Raw genomic sequence first — 25,338 nt, forward strand, 5'->3', positions numbered from 1 at the left:
CTTCCCTGTGATTTCATAATTGCTTGTGAGCATTTCTCTAACCAGTACCCATAACTGATAGTTGGGCAGCTTTATGGAGTTCATAATCCGACACAACTTGACATGCCTGTGGTAGAAACTGAGGGCACATCATCCAGACTATAGAAAACCTGTGGGAGCTGGGTGCTTTCCTTATATCAGTTGTTGGAATTTAGATAGGCAAATTTTAGTGGCCAGGTTGCGAGGTTATAAAGGGGTCATACTGCCTGCAAAGCTAAAGGTTATCTTACAGTACAATGCATTGGTCTTCAAAATTTTCTGCTGACTTCATTATTAATATTTTTATTATTTTAAAATTGTGTATGCACTAGGGTGAGCTGCCAGGTTACACACTATCCACTCACTAACTGTTCTCTTTATACATTGTACAATACAGCCAAAACCCATGATATTGATGGCTGGGGAAATTATGCAAGTCTCCAACACTGAAGTGTCTGCAGATGTATTATTTTACTGTAAAAGACTGTGAAACAGACGGATCCCGGGGTTCTTCTACCCAGCTCTTATTTAATTTACCATAATATGAAAAAAGATTTTGCGCTTATACATGAATGATCTGTTAACAGCTACATTTTTTTTAACAGTTGTCAGAGTATATTCTTCACTTGTCCTGTAAGAACAGATTTTGCAGCAGTGCTTTAGCACTGTAAGAAATAGCAGGGATGGGGGGGAGAGAATAATTCCACACTTCACCCACAAAGAATGTCAGCTCACAGTTTCTAGAACAGAAGGGAAATAACAGCTGGACTCTGTGTGGAAAGGGTGTAGGACTAATTATTTAAGCTCCCATAGCATCCTTGCACTGTTGCTCTCTTCCTCTCCCCCACGCCACATTGCTGAAGCTGTATGCAACCTAGCCAGTTTGTCAGGTTTAAAGAACAGGAAATTATGTTCTCAAGTCACCTAGCAATAGACAGATGCTTTCATTCCTCCCTTCTACAAAACTAGGTAAAAATGCCTGGGCTGAGGCTTTGGCAAGAAGAAACATCATTATCACTCTGGTACATGAGGGGAATGCCCATTTTTTCCAGGGTGGATTGTCCCCCCCCCCCCAAGGATCTAAATCAATCTGCCTTGGCAAATTGAGCATTCCTCTTCATCACCTTCATTATAAAGAACGCTTTTGGTGCCCAATAGTCCAATTTAAATAACATCTTAAATCAAATTTTTCATGCTGAAATACATGTTTCCTGAAAAAAGATGCATACTTTAAGAAACCAGAGGCCTTCCTCCTTGGAATATTAGGTTCTGAACTGCCCAAGAAAGATGTAAAGGTATTTTTGTATGCCACAACTGCTGCTCGAATTTTAATAGCCAAAAAGTGGAAAACTCAAGAATTACCAACTGTGGAAGAATGGCAAATGAAGATGATGGACTTTATGGAGCTAGCCGATCTCACTGGGAGAATCCGTGACCAGAAAGAAGAGGAATACCAAGAAGATTGGAATAAATTTAAAGACTATTTGAATAAATATTGTAATATTAAAGATTAGAAGTTACTTGAAAGTACTAAATAGGTCTAGGTTTAAGTTAGGATTTAAATAAATAAATGAGATATAGAATGTTAAGAAAAGTTAAGAAATTTGATTATAATCGGAAGATTGTTTTCTGAATAATGATATTGGAAAACTGCTACATTTAGTTACAAGGAAATTCAGATGGAAGAGATTAGAGGAAGTCAAGCAATATGTTTATGAGGTTGGAAGTTTAATTAATTAATTTTTATTGTCTATGTGTTTGTTGTTATATCTTTTGTTACTATTCGTTATATTTGTTTGATTTCTTTTTTCTCTTTTATTTTTGTTTCATTGGTTTTATAGTATGTGTTGTATTTGTATGAAACATAATAAATATTATGGGGGGAGAGATGCATACTTTAATTGAGCATAATTTAACTGAGCATAATCCAGAACTTTTGGCCATTCTTCTCACAAAGCTTCTGCACTGCAAAACTGTATCGAGACGTGAGACTTTTTTCTGTTTAGCACTCTCAACCCGTGCAAGGATACACAAGAAACAGCCTTCTCTGTTAGTGGCTTCCCGTTTGTGGAATGCTCTCCCCAGAGAGGTTTGACTGGCACCTTCATCATACATTTTTAGGCACCAGGAGAAAACGTTCCTCTTCAACCAGGTCTTTGGCTAATTAATACTCTACAGCCTTTTAAATGTGTCTGTGGGGAGTTGGGGTTATTGTTTTGCTGTTTTGTTTTACTTATTTACTTGTTTTTATCCTGTACTTTATTCTGTGAACCGCCCTGAGATCTTATGATGAAGGGTGGTATATAAATCTAATTATTATTATTAATAATACAGCAGAATATCACTGCAATCCTGGGCACACCTATTTGAAAGCAAGCCTCGTTGGAAAGCAAGACAGCTAGTAAATGTCTACCTTGTTAAGTATATGAACCGCCCTGAGACCTCTGGGTATAGGGCGGTATATAAATTCAATAAATAATAATAATAAATAATAAGTCATAACTCTTGTTAACTGCAAAGCTAACAATAGGGAGCATAAAATGGGCACAAGCTAAGATACTTTTCCTTTCATCCTGGTGAGATAAAGATGGCATTTCCTGGATTCTGTTCCCAAAGATGAATTTCTAGTCATACCTTGCAATAGGTTCTAGGCCTGATTCCCAGCTACAAGCTAAATCAGAGTAAGTTTTTTGCCCAATCTAGACCCATATAGTGAACTTAGAACGCTTATTTCAAATGTAACCATTGCATACCTCTTTACATTTCGGAAGGCAAGGAGATTTGAGTTAGACTTGAGGCCTGTTTCAGTTTTCATTGCATCTTGCCAGCCACCTCTTCAAGATTAGTGCTCTGGGCAGGAATCCAAGATCCAGGGGTTCTTGTCAAACAATCTGTATGAATGACATATCCCATTACAATGACGTCATGTATTTATTTCAGTGAAATCTCCCAAGTGTTATGTCTCGGAGGCAAAATGTGGTCAGGAATGATCCAGTTAATCCATAAAGTGCTTTTAAATATCCATTTTGTTTGGGCATGTGAAGAAATGAGTAAAAAAACAAAACGAACAATGATGTGTCTTGTTAATGGGACAAGTTTGCAAGAGCCTCTTCAGATCTTACGTACGGGGACAATTTGGTGGTTGGTTCTGTGCCACTAGACACATGGGTAGCATATAAAAAGAACCATGCTGGTCCAAAAGCCACAGTAGGGCAATATCTTTACAGTCATACCTCAGGTTGAATGTGCTTCAGGTTGAGCGCTTTCGGGTTACTTCCGGGTTACTTCCGGGTTTCGCCGCTTGCGCATGCGCAGACACTCAAAATGTCGTCGCGTATGCACAGAAGCAGCGAAATGCGGCACGCGCAGACATGCCGTCGCGTCTTACATTCTATTCAGGATGCAAACGGGGCTTTGGAACGGATCCTGTTCGCATCCCAAGGTACCACTGTATTAGGATCAACTGCAATGCCACAAAGTACGAGTTGTAAATTAACTGTCAAAGGTCTTGTAGCAACCTATATTTGCTGAATGCTTTTGCAGGATACAATCTCAAATCTTTAAAGCTTTTTAATATATATATATATATATATATATATATATATATATGATCTTATTCACCTTACTGCAAATATTCAATATTCAGTTATAACAATTGAATAGAACTTTAAAAGCAGCATTGCACTCAATGGTAAGCAAAAGTGAAAATACATAATCCTCTCCACATAAACCGAGAGCCTAATATTGTCCTTTGAATACCTGTAGGGGGCTTCCAATAAATAGATTTTTCTGCACATTGGAATTGGATTTCATGCAGACAGAACTTTAAGCAGGCAATCTGTTTCTCTCTCTTGCGCGCTAGCTGACCACAGTGTTACAAGAGAACCTTATTCCCCCCACCCACAGAGCAGTTTTCAAGTTGCTCTGCCAAGTTTTCCGTATGTTGCCTTCAATCCTATAACCTGGGGAGTAAACTTCACTGGGCTCAATGGGGCTTCTGAGTAGATCGCACTGTTAGAAACTTTCCACCAGTTGTTTGTATAAACTGGAAATAAAAAAAGAACAGAGCTGGAGATGGTTATTTCCCCACCATCTGTTACTGGCCTCATCTCTTGGCTCCCCAACCCCCTCTCAGCAGCTGGCACAAAGGAAAAACTGTCGAAAGGCAATGACTTCTTAACCCAAATTTGTAGTCTTTGTTGGCACGGTTTTCAAACTCATGTATCCTAATTAAAAGGTAGGCTGGTGAGCTTCGATTCTCAAATTCTTTTGGATTATGAATCCTGCTGTTGAGGCCTTGTATTTGTTTTTCCCTCATCAGCACATCCAATGGTCATGATGGCTGTTACATTTAAACATTCAAAGCACTGTCCCAACATAGGAACAGCAGAGTGTGAATGTCACGCTTCACCTGACCTTTTGTACGTGAACCGTCAAGAAAATGCAACAATCTCATATTGGCACCCCCACATACAGTACATAATACTTAAAACTCTCTCTTACCCTGAACCAGCATTGCCACACTACTTTTGTGTATGCCAGGCAGCAGCTGTGCTGGCGTAAAAGCATTGCATGTGTATGGACTTGCAGTGCTTCTTTCAGAAGGGGGTAAAGTTACAGCAGCCATTCTTAAATTTCCCTATAGTAAAGGGGGAGGGGATGAAGCAGACCCAAGCTGAATCGAACATCCTACAAAGTGCCTTGGGTCAAAGTGGTCTGTTTTCCAGACTGGGGTCCCAATCAAATCTTGTGCTATGTGCTCCTACTGAGCGCTCATCATCATCCACACGGGGCTCATAAAAACTTTAAAATAGGCTATCAGCTTAGGACTCTGGAAAAAACAAGATAATAGTTCAAAAATTGCCACAGTGCCAGTTTTTCATAGCAGAGCAGATGTCTGGAAATTTTATACGTACCTTTAAAAGAGAGGAAAACAGGCTGTAGACCACCCACTTTGCATGCAGAAGGTCATCTTCTACGGGCATCTTCAAGTAGTGCTGGAAAAGTCCCCTCTCTGAAAACATGGAGAGACATGGACAGTCAGTGCAGGCCAAACTGAGCTAGGTGGGCCAACAGCCAGACTCAGAATAACACAGCCTCCTATGTTCCTGTCGCCTACCATTTTCTTTCTTAGGGGTACCATTTCAGGGGAGGTGGAGGAGCAAAATCAATGGGCTTGCTAAAAATCCTTCTCTTTGATATATTAAAAAAATGACCCTTTTGGGGTGTGTATGTGCTTCTTCATACCTAATACCTTCATACCATAATAACCAAATTACTCTTCTCATTCCCCACCTCCATTCACCCCTGACATTTCTAGCTGGCAGTTCCATAACGTAATTACCATATATTTTCCATTACAAGATCTATAGGTAGATAAACATGTTGTATCAGTCTCCATCAATTTGCCCCTTTTACTTCAAACCGACTCCACCAGAGGGAAGATTTTTCTGAGGCCATTGTGTTCCTGCAGGAGCTCAGTGTGCAACCCTTGGCCAAGGTGTTGGGGGGGGGGAGAGGAGCAGGGAGGAGCTGACTCCCCTCCTCAAAAACGCCAAACCCCCCAGGCAGCCTAAGGAGTAAACCCTACAGCAATCCAGAGTGGAGTCCCTAATGCAGTTAGATGGCACCTACAGCTCCTGCAGCCCAGCTGGTGCCAACTGGATTGCTCTGCTTCCCTTTGGAAGGCAGCTATGCTCACCACTATATGACCAACGCTGCTCTGCTTCCCTTTGGACCACATCAGGGAAGCCAAGAAAGTCTTGTTTGGGCAGTCTAAGACCTCCAGACACGCTGCCCAGGCTTGCACTCCAGAAAGGCGCTGCTAACACAAGCAGTTTGACTGCACCTGCGGAAGCGCACTCCATTGTCTCTAGAGACAGATGTATGCCGACAGCCAGCCACTGATTTACACATATCACAATAGTTATTTGAAATCTTTCCCCTTTTTTGCACTAAGAGGAAGATTTCACTTTCAGTTTTTGGAGGCCCCCACTTGCAGAATTCTTCAGGGAGAAAACTGGATTGCCCCATAAAACAGACCCACCCACTCCTACCTACTCTCCTCCGACTCTTGAAATTAGTTGAGATGAAAAGCTCACTGGTGGGCATTGGGGCAGGGCTCCCAGGGCTGCCTCTCCATCCCTTCCCCTCTTCCAGTGAGCAAAAGTGACACAGCTGCCAGGAAGCTAGCCAGTGCATTTGGGTGAGCAGCTTCTGGGTTCACACCTCCAATTCAAGGACATGTGTCAGTCCAAGCAGAAGCATTTCAGGAGAGGGCAGGAAGAGTGAGCATCCCTGGGGAGGGCAAGACCTAGAAACAATCTTGAGGGACAGAGATAATTGCATTTGGGCTTCTGATTCTGCACCTCGGCCGTAGAACTTTGTACTGCAAAATGATACAGTGATGTAAGAGGAAATTGGCTGCGCAGATGCAAAGAAGAAGAGGAGGAGTTTGGACTTGATATCCCACCTTTCACTCCCCTTAAGGAGTCTCAAAGCGGCTAACATTCTCCTTTCCCTTCCTCCCCCACAACAAACACTGTGAGGTGAGTGAGGCTGAGAGACATCAGAGAAGTGTGACTGGCCCAAGGTCACCCAGCAGATGCATGTGGAGGAGCGGGGAAGCGAACCCGGTTCACTAGATTACAAGACTACCGCTCTTAACCACTACACCACGCTTGCTCAAGTGTCCGTTTGGGAACGCTTTTTGCTCTGACTTCTGAATACAGTACAGCTCTTGGGACCTCTGAAATATTATTTGAATCCATAGTTGAAAATCATGCTTTAACTTGATTTTGTTCTTTCCATTTGCTTAAGGTTACATGTTTAGCACCAAGTGCTTTATTAAAAGAAAATAGATGGAGTTCATAGTGTCTTACAGTGACAACCATGATTAATAATGCCTGAAAGTTGGTAACTGCTTGATGGTTCTGAAATTGGAAAACCTGCTGAGGTTTTTTGTGGGGTTTTTTTTAAATACCCCAGTGCTTGAGCATTTTGTCTTGTAAATTGAAGAACAGTAGTCAACTGTGACCTGTTAATGTAGAGATGATCTCTGTAAAAGTGAAGATAAGCTTCACTGCACAGGAGTAGAATTTTTCTACTAATATATTCAAAATTCAGGATGTGCCGTTACCGTTCTCAAGACCTGCATGACTGGATGGAGCAAAACTTGAAAATTAAAGTACAATGTATGTTGCAAGAAATTCCTTCAATGCACGAAGCCATACCCCAGGTCTTCCCATTTGGGCCCCAACATAACCCCTGATCTCAAGGAGTTCCAGCCCCTCCATTCTACATGCGCCACCATGTCCCTCAACCGTTTTCTCCAAAATGGAGACATAAGCAAAGAGCTCTTGAGCCTCTTCTTCTCCAGTGCAAACATTAAGCGATTCTTTAGGAGAGCTGCACCAGAGAGCTACAACCTCTTCTTATGGGCTAGATCACAGATGGAGAGAACTGTTGACAGGATGTGGTATTAGGATGTGAAATATGTAGAACCAGGCAGTCAATTCATGTGTTAGCCGTATCCACCCTCCTTTCCAGAGGGGTAGGTAACAGTGGACAGTGACTGGCCAGGAGATCTGACAGGCAGCACAAGGGCTTGAGAAATTATCCCACCACTGCTACCCCAAAGTTGATGGCCTTCCAGCCACCTTCCTTCTGCCAGGATCTTTAAACTTGATGGCTTGGGGAAAGGAAAACAAAGTTATATCCATTAAACTTCAGGGGGACAGTCTCTTTGTCCACTCATTGGTCGCTCTGAGTGTTTGCTTCTGGAGCATCTCCTCCCAACAGATTGAGGAAGAGGACATGTGGAATGGATGTCCCTCTCAGAAAAAGAACAGGACCTCTGAGGTGTACATGCAGAACCTTTATTCTTTTCTCTCTTTTTTTTTCCTGTTGAGGACCAAATTCCCTTGGAGGTTATCTGTCTGTGGTCACACGCTGGCAGTGAGCCAGCCAAAGCCAGCAGTGGACTGTCTACCTGTTTTTCTCATCTTGACACCACCTTCTCTCCTGTCCATCACCCTGGTTGGGGAAGGGGCAGATTTCTCAGGGAGGGTTTTCTTCCTACTTCCTCCTTCTATTGCCCAATTGGTTTCAGCTCCTTCCCCTACCCAGTTTTTTACCCTTCTCCCCACCCCCCTGCACCCCAGGGGTCAGCCAAGGATGCAGCCCTTAGACCCTCTGACTTTGTTTTTCCAGCTTCCTTTGCCTCTTCTACCATGTGTCTGTTAATCAGTTAAAAGCAAGACAGTTAATTAATTGAACAGCTTTACTGGATTAGCACCCTTATTTAAAACATCCATTCTTTTTTTAAAAAATGGTAGTTTCAGTACCTGGAATTAAATAGTCCTTGCAGCCAGGACCATTCAGCACTAGTTAGATGTAATTTGTAGTACCATGCACAGCGCAAATCAAAAGGAATGTTGTCAAGGGGGAAATGTTTGAGCGATAAGAGACTAGGAGCACAAGTCAACACTGTGATGCTGTAGCACAAAAAAAATCCAATGCCATTTTAGGATGCTTTTAATGGCAGGAAGTCCATTACGAGCAGTATCGAGGCTAAAATTAAGGCAGTCTAAATGGCAGTAATCAAGAAAATGCAAAATTAGTCAATTCTTGCCCTTAGTTGCCAGTTTGTTAACCAGTGCTTGATTTATGGAGGAAAGGGGAGGCAGCTTTTAAATACCCAACCCCTGACTCTCCCATCAATAAACTACTACTATTAATAATAATAATAATAATAATAATAATTATTATTATTATTACCACCCTTTATCTGAAGGTTGCAGGATGGTACACAGTAATATAATATAAAATCATGCAATAGATCCACAGTGTCATAAAAAAACCTAATGTTGAAATAAACTAACTGTGAGCATCTCAAAGACTCAAAATATGTTCAGCCCTTGTGCCTCAGTTTCCCTAAGTATAACAACAACAACAACAACAAGAACAACCACCACCTTAAACAGCATGCCAATACCAAGGGGGGCAATTGTATCTCCAGCAGGAGAGAATTCCACAATCCTAAACCAAATCATGTCCCCAAGTAGCCTTCATAAAGCAGTCATCAAAGATGTAAAACACTAGGCGAAGTCTGTAATTTTAACCACAGCACTGTGGTTATGCGAATTGTTTCTTTTTTTTCTTTTTTAATTTCTTTTTATTAAGTTTCACTTAAATAACCAAAAGGGAAAGCAAATCAACAGTTACAAAAAACAAGAAAAAATAAATAAATAAGTATCTGAACATAACATAAAAATAACATTAGTTTCCGTTACAGTTCTTTGTCTTCACACTTGTATCTTTATATCTTTGAATGTTTAAATCATTCCTCTACACACCTATTGACCTCCATCCCTCCTGATTTCAGGCTTCTTAATATGAGTAGTTTATTTCTCCTGCAGCTGGTAATTGTTAATGATTTACTCATCGTAAGATCTATATCAAACCTGCTATAGTTTTTAGGTTTTTATAATTCCCTTCAATGTATGTCATAAATTTATTCCAGTCGCTAATAAACTTTGTATTCTTTTGGTTTCTAATTTTTTGTGTCATTTTTGCAAGTTCTACAAATTCAAATAACGTTATTTGCCAATCTCTAATTGCTGGGGTGTTTTGATTTTTCCAATTTTGGGCAATTAATAATCTAGCGGCAGCTGTAGCATACTGGAATAATGCGAATTGTTTCTATGAAGTTGAAAGTCTCTGCACCCCTGAGAGACCTGCTGGTGGATGCGGATAGTCTGAGTCTTTGTAGACACCATACATTCAAAGCACACACATACCACCAGGTAAGTTATATATGTGGGCACTGTGTTACTGCTAGTGTTATCCTTAAGTGTGAGACCACTTGACTGGTACCTTTTCTGATATGTACTTGGTACAAGGTGTCTATCGGTTGATGCTTGTTGGAGGGATAGTTGTGGTCTATATGTAAATTGAGATTTTTTTCCCTAGGAAGTGATTACCCCACTTAAATAACACATTCTGTGAAGTTAGGGAGCAAAGACCTGAAGGTTTTACAGCTTTCCAAAGAGGTAAAAGACAGTTCTATGACACACTAGGTAAGTTGCTATGTGCAGCTCAGCCCTTAGTATTTCCTTATATAGGATAAGATTTGCATACAGAGTAACTGGAAAGTTTTTGCTATTATTATTTTTTAACATCTCCCTTAAGCGCATGAGTTTGATCTATGCGAGCCTGAGTAGTTCTTTCATAGTCCAGAGTAGTTATGCCACTAATAAAGAAAGGACATGAGAAATGTGTGAAATGTGCATATGCTGATGTGCATGTATGGACGCATGTTTAGAACTCAGTACTATAATATAAACAAAAATACAATGCAACTCACAATACTGGAGAAAACTGTGACGAAGTGAGCTGTGCACCTGCTCAGTCAACTGCCCAGATGCTAACTACTGATGCTCCAATTCAGGGCACCTGTTCTCTCTTCCTACAGCTCTTTTACCTTTAAACCACACTTGCACCAGACAGCCTTTTGAACAGAGCAGTGGTGGCCAAACTTGGCCCTCCAGCTGTTTTTGGACTACAACTCCCATCATCCCTAGCTAACAGGACCAGTGGCCAGGGGTGATGGGAATTGTAGTCCCAAAACAGCTGGAGGGCCAAGTTTGGCCACCACTGGAATAGAGGATTCCTCCAAACAAAGGACTGCCCAGTGACATCCTTTCAAGCAGAGGACTGACATCTGTAAATAGGACAAATGGCCACCCTAGCCGTTAAAAAAAGGTTGAAACAACTGAAATTATTATTCATGGTACACACTGGTGGTTAGTTTCGCTATTCCTGTCTTTAAGAATCTCACTCTTTCAAACTGTGTGTTAAATTATTTGCAGTTTGAACATTTTAGTGTTGTTTGCTTTAAAATACTGGATTATGAACTGACTTCAGTGGTGTCCTGCTGTTCATTGAAGGCTCTCTGATCCAGTGGAGGCTTCTGTGACTGTAAGAGCATAATAAGAGCCCTGCTGTTAAAATTCAGAGCTCTCCACAGCTGTATTTAATGTCAAAATAAAAAGACTGGGAGATCCCAGATCTCCTGAATAACTGCCCACCAGTCTTGGACAGAGAACGAGGCATGTCCATGTTTAGTGTCCTCCCCAAATGCAGTGTTGACATTCAGGAGATTAAAAAATATATATCTGAAGAATACCAAAAGCTCTTGGCACAAAGCAAAGCAAAAACTAAAAATAAAAATCTTTTGAATGGCTGAAAATCAATGCAAAATAGTATCCATTTATGACAAGGATATCCTGCACACATTTCTGTCAAACTATCATTCTGCCTCAAGATCGTTACTTCATTTATGCCATCTATATTAAAGAGTAGTGACAACTCTCATTAAGGAAAAAGTACCTCCTGACCTTAATTCCAAAAGAAAGCTTGCAAATGTTCCAGCTTGACAGCTGACAAATGTTCATTATCAGAAAACTTAATTAATAACCATAACTTCGAAACAATAATTTACCTTATTCTGTTCCGTGGTGGAATTAGGTCACGTTTACACTAAGACTGAGCTAAGAAGGGGAGATGGTATGAAGTTCTATATGAATGTTGTTATTTTAAATTGGCTTTTCAGCTCAAAGATCAGTCTGCTCCCAATCTGTTGCCATTCAGATGCTGCCAGAGTACAACCAGCAATATCTCTGAGCACTGGCCATACTAGCTGGAGTTGGGGGGAGTTCAAGAACATCTGGAGGGCACCAGGTTCTAGAAGTCTGACATGTATTATATTAGGTAAAAAGGTAAAGGACCCCTGGACGGCTAAGTCCAGTCAAAGGTGACTATGGGGTGCGGCGTTCATCTCGCTTCAGGCCAAGGGAGTCGGCATTTGTCCACAGACAGCTTTCCGGGTCATGTGGCCAGCATGACTAAACTGCTTCTGGTGCAACAGAACACCGTGACAGAAACCAGAGTGCATAGAAACGCCGTTTACTTTCCCACCACAGTGGTACCTATTTATCTACTCGCACTGGTGTGCTTTGCACCCCATCGTGGGGATTTGAACCACCAAGCTTCTGATCGGCAAGCCCAAGAGACTCAGTGGTTTAGATCACAGAACCACCTGTGTCCCCCTCCCCAATTATATTATTGTATGACAGGAAGTTTAAACAGGCAGTACTATTGGAAACTGCCTTAATAGCCTTGTCAAAATAGGCAAGTGTCTCATTTACTAGGGAAACTACAGATTTGCAGCTTGAACTGACTGGAGACTCCTCTAGAAGGTAGAAGCCATTTTGGCAGAAGGACATTCCTTCCACCATCACTGCCACCACACCAACAGGAAAGAGAGAGAGAATAATAAAGGTTCTGCATGTACACCTCAGAGGACCTGCTCTTTTTCTGAGAGGGAAACCTTTCCCACATGTCCTTCTGTGAGGAGATCCAGACCTCTGCAAATATTGTATGCACTATACCAGCATAGACAAACTCCGGTCCTCCAGATGTTTGGGACTACAATCCCCATCATCCCTAGCTAACAGGACCAGTGGTCAGGGATGATGGGAATTGTAGGCCCAAACATCTGGAGGGCCGGAGTTTGCCTATGCCTGCACTACACAATAGGCTTAACAGATTAAGGGCCCTAAAAACTATCGAAAGGGCCCTAAAAGGCTGATATCGAGCAATAACTTTTGCTGGGCATGGTAGACCAACACCAGCTGAGAGCCCATCTCTTCTCCGGACATTTGATGGTAAACAAGGTTGAGATATTGATTAAAAAAAACACCAAATCAAACATTCATTCATTCATTCATTCATTCATTTTCTGCCACAGCATTTATATGCTATTTGATTGTAATAAAATATCTAAGTGATTTACAAAAGAAATAAAAATTAAAGCATAGGAGTCTTCCTATTTTCATAGGAAGAAAATCAATTTGAAATGACTTTGATTGATTGATTGATTATATTGCATTCCTTGATTCATATTTTGTTTGAATGTGATCTGCCCTGAGATCATTTGTGAGGAAGGACATTGCATAAATCTTATACAGTGGTACCTCAGGTTAAGTACTTAATTCGTTCCGGAGGTCCGTTCTTAACCTGAAACTGTTCTTAACCTGAAGCACCACTTTAGCTAATGGGGCCTCCTGCTGCTGTTGCGCCGCTGCTGCATGATTTCTGTTCTCATCCTGAAGCAAAGTTCTTAACCCTAGGTAATATTTCTGGGTTAGTGGAGTCTGTAACCTGAAGCATATGTAACCTGCAGCGTATGTAACCCAAGATACCACTGTAATTTTTTTTTTTAAAAAAACCACAATATTCTGAAGGCATTAATGTTAAAGATTTTACTTCATAAATCTGGCAGTTTTGGCAATTCCTTACTCAGCAAATGGGGTTGTGTGATTGCGTGAACGAGTATGAATATATTATATTCCACGCAAGCATATTCTGAGTTTAGCAATTTCCAAAACTAGTGGCTGATGTATACACTGGCACATTATGCCAAACATATTTATCTCTATGCACTGTTACCACTACGGAGTTTAAATATAGTACAAAAGGCTGGCAAGCTCACTAAAAAAATGGTGCAGTGGCAACTAGCCAATGTTTGAAAAACTAAATAGAATGAGTTGGTGTTCATTCAAGCAAAACATCCATTGATTGCAATGAAGTGAAGATTATAAGAAATATTTTTCTAAAAGGGTATTGTTCCATGCTCCTCATATTAGCATAATTTAATTTTAAAAACTCAGCCATTTAATAACTGCTTTACAATTGTATTTGGCATTACCCCATTTACTCTATTCCTTCTAGTGGCAATCATTTATACTCAAAATGTACTGTTGTCAAGAGCTTGATCAATAAACTAACTTCTTGTTGATTCACCAGCCATTTCTCATCCCATTTTCTAATTCTAATTCAATTTTTCTAATTCGATTCTAATGATCCCTTAGAATAGACAGCAGTTAGCTGCTGCTCAGCTTTAGACACACCTGAATATATTTCTGAGCCCCTGTGTGCAGCCATGGAAAACAAAATACTCTAGAAAATCAACAGGGGAGATTTGAGTCTGTGCGTTTTATTGGATCTTTGAACGGCCCTTGATACTGTTAAGAACCGACCTGCTGGATGAGACCAAAGGCCCATCTCATCTGGCATTCTGTTCTCTGATATAGAAAAAAATGGGGGCGGTTGGCTTTTGCTGCCCAACTCCCCAAGGGACTGAGTTTCCCAAGTCCATGATCGGTCAGAGATGAATGGATGGAGGGCAGGATGAAGTGATCTTTATTTTTCTGTTGCAACAGAGTTCCCTCCCCTCCTAGCAAAAAGGCAAGAGAGATCCAGAACCAAGAAGAAACATCTCTTTTAAGGGTTTGCATTTTGGAAGGAGGACATCCCCTCTGCAAACAGTCAGAAATTACATCGCACATAAGGCGGGGTTATTGTGACTCAGGCAGGCCAAAGTGTGATGTTCCTGAGGATTCAGCAAGTTTTACATAGTTCCAGACACAGTTTACAGAAAACATTAGCATCTGATAAGGCAATTAGGATGCCAGCAGACATCCCTCAATGCAGAGCATCTGGGCAGACAATGAGAATAACAAAGGAGTTTCATAGATATAGGAAAGGAATCCCTTCAGGAACTTCTCCTGATGTTCTGAGGCAAGGGGGATTATGGAAGCAGAGGAAATATTTATAGTCTTTCGGAGAGCCAAGATGGCTTTTGCATTGCTCTCCTGTACTATTTTAGACATGAGGTTTATATACTTACGTGTGTTTACCTTGTGCAATTATCAACATTTATTCTATACTGGAGGCCTTAGAATTCCTATAACATAGTGAAAATACAAACAGGACATGAGCAAGACAGCACTCTCTCTGCTTGCACATCCCAGAAACTGGTATTCAGAGGCAAACCACTCCCACACTGGGGTTAGGACACAGTCATCATGACTAGCAGCTATTCCTAGATTTATCCTCTATGAATTTGCCTCACTCCCTTTTAAAGACAAGCGCTCAATCATCACCTCCTGTGAGATCCAGATCGTCGTGCTCCTCCTGCTGCCCGGGGAGTTGGGCCAAGCATGCCATCTCCAAGGGCACCAAAGCCATCACCAAGTACACCAGCTCCATGAGAGTTGGGCACCATTCTTCGGATGCCTGGGAAAGTTCTTGTGGCCCCTTCAGACTCTACGATTCTATTAAGTCAGTGACCATCAATACACCTTGTTGCTCCCTGTTTATGGGTTACCACCCACCAGGCAGGTGGCACTGTGGTCTAAACCACTGAGCCTCTTGGGCTTGCCAATCATTTTTTTTTTTTAATAAATATTTATTAAGATTTTTTTTTTAAATACAAAATGCAAAAATAATAAACAATATAACATGAATCATAACACATTTTCCAGAACTTCTTTGGACTCCCTCACGTCTCCCACTCCCACTTACATCGTTATAAATTTTTCCCAGCAATTTATCATCTTGTTTATATTCTTAAATTTGTTCAATTAGTTTGATCTATTCTCCACAAATTTTATATTTCCCTCAATCTCACTTATCGTCAATTTCAAATCTAATTCAGTGGTAGGCAATTATTTATGATCTAGCATCCTTCTTAGCCTTCAACCAAATTACAATACTTTTGTAGATAAATCTTGAATTTCTTCCAGTCTTCTTCAACCCTCTCTTCTCCCAGGTCTCGGATTCTGCCAGTCATCTCGGCCAGTTGCATATAGTCCATCAGCTGCATCTGCCACTCTTCCAGTGTAGGTAGATCTTGAGTTTTCCAGCTCTTGGCGATGAGTATCCTTGCTGCCGTTGTTGCATACATAAAAAATGTTCGGTCCTTCTTTAACACCTTCTGGCCGACAATGCCCAGAAGGAAGGCCTCTGGTTTCTTAGTGAAGGTATACTTAAATACCTTTTTCAACTCATTATATATCATTTCCCAAAAGGCCTTCACTCTAGGGCAAGTCCACCAGAGGTGAAAGAATGTTCCTTCATGTTCTTTACATTTCCAACATTTATTATCAGACAAATGGTATATTTTGGCAAGTTTAACTGGGGTCATGTACCATCTATATATCATTTTCATTACATTTTCCTTCAGAGCATTACATGCAGTGAAGTTCATCCCAGTGGTCCACAACCTTTCCCAGTCCTCAAACATAATATTATGCCCAATATCCTGAGCCCACTTTATCATAACCGATTTAACCATTTCGTCTTGTGTATTCCATTTCAGCAGCAAGTTATACATTCTTGATAATACCTTAGTCTTAGGCTCTAACAGTTCTGTTTCCAACTTCGATTTCTCCACCTGGAACCCTAGCTTTTTATCATTTTTAAAAACTTCTTTAATCTGAGCGTAGTGTAACCAGTCTCGCACTTTATCCTTCATTTTCTCCAAACTCTGCAATTTCCAATTGTCTCCATCTTTTTCTAATATTTCCCAATATTTTGGCCATTTGGCCTCCATATTGGGTCTTTTTCGGGCCTTAGCTTCCAGAGGTGAAAGCCACCTCGGAGTTTTGTTTTCCAATAAGTCTTTGTATTTTGTCCAGACTTTAAAAACTGCTTTCCTGACAATATGGTTCTTGAAGACCTTATTGATCTTAACCTTATCGTACCGTATCGTTGCCAATCAGAAGGTCGGCGGTCCGAATCCCCATGAAGGAGTGAGCTTCCATTGTTCTGTCCCAGCTCCTGCTAACCTAGGAGTTTGAAAGCACACCAGTGCAAGTAGATAAATAGGTACCACTGTGGCAGGAAGGTAAATGGCATTTCCATGTGCTCTGTGTCCCATTGCACCAGAAGCGGTTTAGTCATGCTAGCCACATGACCCGGAAAGCTGTCTGTGGACAAATGCTGGCTCCCTTGGCCTGAAAGCGAGATGAGCACCACAAACACAGCCTTTGACTGGACTTAACCATCCAGGGGTCCGTTACCCTTACCTTTACCTTACCACCCATCACCACCCTCTGAAATTTTCTTGCAAGGTACAAGAATGCTTGCCAAATCCTGCCACCAGTCGTCACCAATTAACTCCTCAGTATCTTTAGCATGCCAGAGGGCTCAATGCCACTCCTCTCTTTTAAATGTTGGCGAGACCAATTTAAAAACCTTGGGGATTTGGAGATGAATGCCATCCGTAGGCTAGGTGCATCCAATTCTTCACACACCAGACCCTTGTCTGGTGGATCTATTATTGCACCTCCACCAGTGTCAGTTTGAGAATTGCATAGGGGCGGGCGGGCAAGGCAATGTCAGGTAAAGACAGAGCAGACTGCATAATTATAGCAGAAATAATAACAGGCAGCAGGGCTGCCTGAAGCAGCAACAAGATGCCACAGAATTACAGAATGATATGAAAGAGAAGGAAGAAGTGGGTGGGGTCTGAAGTGTGTATGTTTGTCTGCTTGATAAGAAAGGCTTCTTACCTGATTTCTCACAGCAGGGCCCACCTGCAAGACCTTGGCTCCACGGCTGCCAAATCCATCGACCCATTCGCCATCTTTCCATACCTGCTGGGTGAGAAGTCGCCAAGAGTCGAAATCACTATGACAAAACCTGGCTAGGAATGTGGAGTTGTGTCGCAACCTATGCTCAATCCATATGTGTTTGGTTTTTTTTTTTTAAAAAAAAAATATTTATTACTTTTAAACCTTACAAACAAGAAGAAAAAGAAAAGGAGAAAAAAAGAAAAAAAAAACCAAAAGAAAGAAAAAACAATACAATACAATACATAAACAATACACCACACAACATTAACGCATTAACCTAAACAAAACAAAACAAAAACAATTTAAAAACATACATCATACCATTTCAATGCCTTATCTTTCATTCCCTTGTTTCATCGACTTCCTCTCACCTCCCTTTTTGTATTCCACTTCTATTAATTGTTTCAGCAGATCCTTTCCATCTTTCACTATTTTCTGTCATATAAATATCTTAACTTATTTTAACCTTATTTCCATTAATACTATAATACTTATTTATGCTTAACTCCTTATAACACTTCTGCTAAGGCCATATAATTTCATTCCAACATTTTTCTAACACTCATTAATTTTACCCTATTTCTATAAATAAACTTTAAACTTTTTCCAATCTTCTTCCACGTCTCTTCTCCCTGGTCTCGGATTCTGCCAGTCATTTCTGTCAATTCCATATAGTCCATCAACCTGGTGATCTTCTGTCCGAGGCTCTTAACTCTTTTCCAGGTCCCTTCTGCAAATCTCCTTCGTATTTATACATACACTTTACTTTATCATCTGCTGATCTTGTTCTTAATTTCCTTTCTTTGATGCTGAAGAGTAGGTCTCGGGGGAGCTCCAACCTAACAATGTTTTTATTCCTTCTCGACATGGCATCCACATCTCCGTGATTAAAACTAAAATCCAAAAGATATTTTAGCACGTGTTTCAAAGTCCCTCCAAATCTGCAGGTCCCCACAACTCCAATTTCCTCCTGACCCAGGTCCAGATCCCAAAGGTCAGTAAATCCCTGCATGAGGTGATCTATCCAACTTTCCTTCTCCAGTCCAAGCAGGGTTCCAATCTGACTTTCTCTGAATTCAATCATAGAGGGCAACAACTTGTAATCATCAAATTGCCTCTGTAAGGCTGGGGCTCTCTCCCTCTCCACTTGTATTACTTTAGGTTCAACAACCACAACTTTCTCCCTCGCTTTCTCCACCATTTGGCATGTCAAAGTAGATTCCTGTATTGGTTCCTGAATAGTTTCTGTGTAGATGTTCACTTTTTGTCCCAAATTAGTCACTTTTTGTCCCAAAATATCAATTTTAATATTCATCACATCCGTCTTCTTGTGGAGCTGTTGCAATGACTCACTTATCTTGCATAGTGCAATCACTAAGGCTTCGTCTGTCGACATTCTCAAGCAATCCAAGGTCAATCTCACGGTTTTCTCTTGCAGCTGGAGATTCCACCAGCCCAACTCTTGTAACAGTTTCAAAGGCTTCCTTAGCAGTCCATTTCCAGGTTCAGAGCGGTGGTGATCCAACTTTCTTCACTCTCTCCTGCAGGCTTACACAATCCAAAATTTTCCTCCTCTTCTCCTGCCTCCAAGGGGGGTTTAATGATTTTAGCCGATGGAAGTTTAATCCTTTACATAGGACTTTCCAAGACTTTAGCTTGCAAATTCTTTGCTTCAATCTATTTACAAAAGGGGAAGGTGGACTTCCTGTTTGAAATCTCCCCGTTTCGGTGCCAAATTAAGACGTTTAAAAATCCAATTTTCCGTTCTACTCACGGGTAGTTGTTTAGAATCAAATTGTCCACAGGAAAAAGTCAGCGCTCTCCGGCAACAGCAATACGGCTTCACTCCGTGAAAGAAGCAGTCAATTCGAAGCACCGCGCCGCTCACCCCACATCACTCCGGATCCCCGAAACCGGGTCTCCCCACGAGTAGGGGAGGCGCAAAAAGTGCCAGCCGAATCCCACATTCACAGGCTTCTCCCGCCTGCAATTTTTAGTGGGTCTCCGCCTTCGCCGTGGCAGCCAGACCCTGAATTCCACAGAGCAAATTCCTCCCGATCAGAGGAATTCCTCCATTGCCGGAGGCGCTAACCCGGAAGTCCTCCATATGTTTGTTAAAAACACAACTATTACAAGCTCCTGAAGATGGCCTGATCCTCAGGCTAACACCTCAAAAGGAAATTGCCTGAGTTAATTAGCTTTTACACTTGGCTCAATTAAAGGATTAGAAAGGTCTAGCACACAGCTTAAATACACATGGTGTTTGGCCTAATATACATGAGTCTAACACATACTGTATCTTAGAACAAACAAGTCTGACATCCTGTTTTAACATATAAGTTCTAATTAAATCCCAGTGAACCCAGGCATTTAGCAACCACAGAACTGTAAGATTATGTATCCAGTTAATACAATCCTTTTTGCATCTTCCTCCTTTTTATCGGCCCATGAGCTCCAACAGTACCGCTTTGTAATTTTGCAATTGCACTATTGAAAACATTCATTGTCACAATTGATTTTGGAACAGCTATTGTTGTTACATTGCCAGCAGAGCTGTTTTCATCTTCACTTTATATTATGATCTTATTATATTATGCCAGGTGACATGGGAGTTAAGTCAAAACATGACATCATCTATCAGAATAATTCTATAATGATAGTTCGAAGAACATCGGAATCTCAGAACAACGGGCTCGGATCTGCTGCGTTTTGATACGTGCCGTCGACATTACAGCATCTGCTCACATTGCTGCCTGTTAATGTACAATGTGCAGCCATGCATGTAGGTAACGTATAAGAGAACAGAGAAATGACAACATTAAGATGGCAAGGCAGGAGAAACAGATGGTGCATTCACTTAAACATGTTCCCTTGTCAAGCTTGCTAGAACAAATGCTGTTGATATGCTTTAATTTGTTAAAACTAGTTTGATGCAACTGTATGGAAAGCATCCAAAAATGGAGAGGAGGAATATAGAAGTAATAGCAGGGCTGGTTCAGCATCACCCAGAAAACTCACCAAGGAAGATCCTCTCCCTAATCTACAGGGCAGATTCATATGAACTGGATCTTCACAGCTCAGAATTTCTGGGTCCCTTCCAATAATATATTATGGAGTGAACCAAAAGGTTGCGACACGTCGAAACAACTGCACAATAGGAATGCTACAAGATAGGTGTGACGGAGCAGACTATGGTCTGACATCTAAGGTACTCATAAAAAGTTGTCGACTATAGAACTAAAACATAACAGGAGCATTTCTGTAAATGAAGTTAAGAACACTTTGTACCCATGAGTATGTCCGGCTGGAAGGTGGATTTACAGTTGCATTTAAACATAAAAATTGGTATTATCTTCAACGTGCTCAAGTAATTTAAAAATGAGTATCTGGACTCTTCTGTTGGGCTGCAGGATATAGCCTATTATAAATGTTGAAGCTATAATAAGTAAGACAACACAAATGTTCAAAACACAGGGGTTGCATGAAAAGGCAGCACTAATTTCTGTACTAATTAGCTAAAGTCTTCAGGTCCAAAGACCTTCCTTAGCAAATTTGAGCTTGACCCAGCTTGCACTCATGTTAATTGCTTTCTCAGGTGTTCTGTAGATGATCTATATTGTTGTGCACACCACAATTTCCAAGCAGCAAGAGACTCCAGGGATTCCAGTACTTATCCAGGGTTCAGGCTCCTTGGAATAAAAGTCAATGGAGACTGTGGTGTCATTAATTATTACTATTACTATTACTATTACTATTACTATTACTATATCCCACCTATCTGGCTGTGTTCCCCCAGCCATTAGGATATATATATTTATATATACAATCTGAGGACACCACGGAAAGGTTCATAGAATTAACACTCCCACAGAATTTGCCTCTTCATTAGTTTTTTTTGGGGGGGGCATCCTCAAAGCTACAGCCTTGTATTCAAGAGCAAGACAGTCCATCTGTGTCTTTTCAGCTCCCAGCATAAGCTAGACTAATGCAGAGACCAGTTCTGGCTCGTGTTCTCCTAACTTCACACCTGGCAATGGCCCTCCACGCCAGTTATGTGATGAACCACCTCCACCAGTCTGCAATCGGGGACCAGGGTCCTGATTCAGATCAACTCCAATGTGAGAAGAATGGAACAACATGATGGCTACTCCCCCAAACCTCCCACAGCATCTTTCTATTTCTGTTTTTGTCCTCCTGAGCTGGAGATGCCCTGGACACAGTGGAACTGCTGCTAGGACCAGAACCAAATCTCAGAGTGGAGATTCCCAGCCACAAGGTATTTTTGGCCTTCCTGTAATTCTGTTTGAAATGGCTGCCATGTCATTTCTCCAGCCTAAACTTCTGCACAAACAATTTGATGATGCCTTAGAGACTCTGGGGGGATCTCTCTAGGCTATGGGCCTTTCCCCACAGGCCACACCCACCTGTCAATCAGCTGGAGACACTAAGTGATGTCAGTTGATGGACAGGATTTCAACCCTTCACCAAGGCCATTCCTTCTGGGGAACGTGCTGGCAAAGCAAATCCCTGAAAAGAGCATGATTGAACCCTTTGTTCAACAGCAGCTGAACTGAGACTTCAGTCTTGTTTGGTGCTGATTCACTAGTATGTTTGCGCATTCCCTGGCCCACGGGATGGGGGAAGATACAGCTCTAACCTGCTGGTCCAAAAATGTTCTCCACCACTGTGTTATTGGCTCTGGAGGAAAAATGATTATCTGGTGCAACACATTTAGTTAAAGGCATGATCTATGGACTAGAAGGTCCTGGTTCTGTTCTCAGTTCAGTTGTAAAAATTGCTGGGTGGTCTTAAGCAGCTTCTCAGCCCTTAGGCTCCATGAGTAATGAGATGGGCACATACGCATCCTCATGACAGGCCTGGCATCTGCTTACCTGGTTGCTTCTTCCCCCGCTCCCCTCTAAATCATCCCGATAAGTGGGCTCAGTATCTTCTGTGCAGCATGAAACCAGCCCCAGATAGAGCTTCCAAGGGAAGCTGGAATTAGTCACCATTTGGCAAGCAGCAGCATGCTTGCCTCCGATGACATGTCTGACAACTCTGTGAAACTGAACCTTGAATAAATTCCCTGGCCTGCCTCAGCTTCGAGCCAGTCCACACTTCTCTCTGTAATGGATGTGTCAGGAGGCAGCACAAAACACAACTGTATGTTTGGACAAAGTAACGAAAACACCCAGAGCGTGCCAAGCATCAGGCATATGCAACATAATGGCACTACAGCACTTGCCCGATCAGACCCACAATCTGCTGTGAGCTGGTGCTGCAGAGCAAGGGCAAAGCCAAGTTCTCTGAGAAACCAGCAAAAGCCTCCAGCCAAACTGGGCAAAGCAGCAGGCAGGCATCCGGCACTGAGGTTCAGAAGCCAGTCGAGGGGAGAGCGCAGTGGCTACAGGCCACCGCAGCACAGTAATCCGTGAACGTTAGTCCAAACCCAAATGATCAGAGAAATATGGGAAGCTGCCTTTTGCATGAAATAAAGCTTCAGATGGGAACATTGGCTCACCTGGCCTACCCCAAAGGGCCTTTCAACTTCAACCACCTAACAGCTGCTTCCTAAAATTGGGGGAGCATGAAAAGCAAATTGAGATGAGATGGGGAATGGTGAGGCCAAAGTCTTTCTGGGTAGACACAAGGCCCATCTGTCACCTAAACACTCACCGGGTGACATGGAGTGAGGCATTTGCAGCACTGCTTGTTTCAAACCCGCAATAGCACTCATTATTCTGCCAATCTTCACAACCACATCAACTCTTTGCATTAACCAACGGGGAGTTCTGTCCGTCCTCCCATAGAATTTGGCACAAGAATAATTTGCTCACTTGACATGCAGTTTGAAATGCGAGCATCCTTTCTATCATGTAGATAATCACCCCCTCCCCTGTGCTGTAGGATTGTAAGAATTGGATTGTGGCAAGAAAGTTAGGATTTCAACGGTGAAATGTCACAACCTGATCTGAAGCATGCCAGCTCAGAAATAAGTATCTCTTGTTCCATGTAGCTTACTCCCTAGGAAACAGGGATAGCACTGGAGTCATGCGGTGTAACCCTTTCTATGGTTGCACAGCAGCCCAGTCTCCAAGCAATGTGAGATTCCAGAGGTTCCAGGCACTGAGACGCAGTAGAGACTGTGGTGTCTTTTGGATATATGGTTTATTTACACGTGTATACAACCTGAGACTGTGATGGAGAGACTGAGACTGTGATGGAGAGGTTCACAGCATCAACACCCCAAAATGGTCTTGTTTCTCCCTTAGCCACAACCTTGGATTCAAACAGAAATCAAACATTGCACTGACTCTCTATCCAGCTTGCTACTTTGCTTCTAGGTCACACCACAGCACCTCAGCTCTAAACTCTGTCTTCATCCTTCTAACTAACTGCAAGCTGGGGTAAACTGCTTTCGCCCCATTTGCCATCTCAGGGAACCAGGCAGAGGGCCTTCTCGGTAGTGGCACCCTCCCTGTGGAATGCCCTCCCACCCTCCCACAACTACCAGACTTTTAGAAGACATCTGAAGGCAGCCCTATTTAGGGAAGCTTTTAATGTTTGATGTATTATGGTATTTTAATATCTTTTTGGAAGCTGCCCAGAGTGGCTGGGGAAGCCCAGCCAGATGGGCGGCGTATAAATAAAATTATTATTATTATTATTATTATTATTATTATTATTATTATTAATAATACTTCCTTTGTTTCCCATAATGGCTCATCACCCAGGCAATCACCTCAGCACAGGAAGTTTCCTGGCTTGTATTTTAACACTTGCTGGATCCAGGAGTTAGAAACATCTCGCATATAGCCTACTTCCTCCCTCCAAACTCATGGTAGTATATTTGTTTGGGGGGGAAAATCCCACTATGTTCAATAGCACTTATTCCATGGTAAGTGTGCATGGGATTGGAGCCAGTCCTATTACACTTTCCTGGGAGTAAGCACCACTAAACACATTGGGGCTTATTATTGAGCATACATGTGGAACTTCCTTATGAGTAAGCATGCACAGGATTGGGCTGCGAGGTAGTCTCTCTACCTGTTTCAGATTAAGTCTTACTGGGTTTACTGAGGCTCATTTCTGACTTACATCTTGCCTCAGGTTATTAAGTCTTTCTAAAGTAGGGAACTAATGAAACAAAATGGCCAATGTTCTGTCTGATAATATTGTCAGGAAAGGAACTCCCTGCAGCAGATGGCATTAAGAAAATATTCATCCTTTTATATACACATTATGCAAGGGAATACATTCAGAAGTTTCCAAACTTTGTAACAGAAGGAGAAATGAGGAAATATTTTATAGAGAACATTTGCTTTAATGGCATCTAAATTCTGTGGGACATCATGACAAACCACTCTTAACTTGGAACTGGCTTAGAGGCGCTGTTAACATTGTTCCAATTGATTTCCATTATGTCTGCAACTCTTTCTCTGATTGCAGAGCAGCTGCAATAGGTCTTGCCTGCCTTTGCCTTAAAAAAGCAAGCATTACCCTTCAAAATGGACATCTCCACTGGCATATAAATTTTGGCAGATGCGGCTGTGCAGCAGCCCCTATCTTTTCCTGTTGTAGAAGGGCATCGGCATTTCGAAAATATAAACCTTTGTTGCTCTGCCTATAATTTTTACTTGTCCTACTTTTGGGGCTAGATCCAAGTTGTTTGCAATGAACCTTACAATAGAAAGATGGAGTTATTGGGCAAGCTGACTGCACCCTCCCCCCTTTCTTGGTTAATTAGAAATGGTAAGCATGGCTGCAGCCATTTTTCCAAGTGGGGTCAAACAAACACACACCCCGAGCATCAGAGAACAAGCCTACCACTTCTGGT

The 25,338-nt window shown here is 41.8% G+C and overlaps 1 long non-coding RNA gene across 1 annotated transcript in view; it reads right to left on the reverse strand.

The window, feature by feature from the left end:
* Window positions 1-2,574: 2,574 nt before the first annotated feature.
* Window positions 2,575-25,338, reverse strand: part of LOC307226836 — a 53,786-nt gene continuing 31,022 nt past the window's right edge. The window contains exons 2-4 of the long non-coding RNA XR_013843569.1: window positions 17,439-17,525; window positions 4,935-5,032; window positions 2,575-2,909 (exon numbers count right to left, since the gene is read on the reverse strand). This is a non-coding gene — a long non-coding RNA (uncharacterized lncRNA). The remainder of the gene's footprint in view (window positions 2,910-4,934; window positions 5,033-17,438; window positions 17,526-25,338) is intronic.

The sequence above is a fragment of the Podarcis cretensis genome (genome assembly GCF_951804945.1).
Source record: "Podarcis cretensis genome assembly, chromosome: 11".
NCBI classification, from domain to species: domain Eukaryota; kingdom Metazoa; phylum Chordata; class Lepidosauria; order Squamata; family Lacertidae; genus Podarcis; species Podarcis cretensis.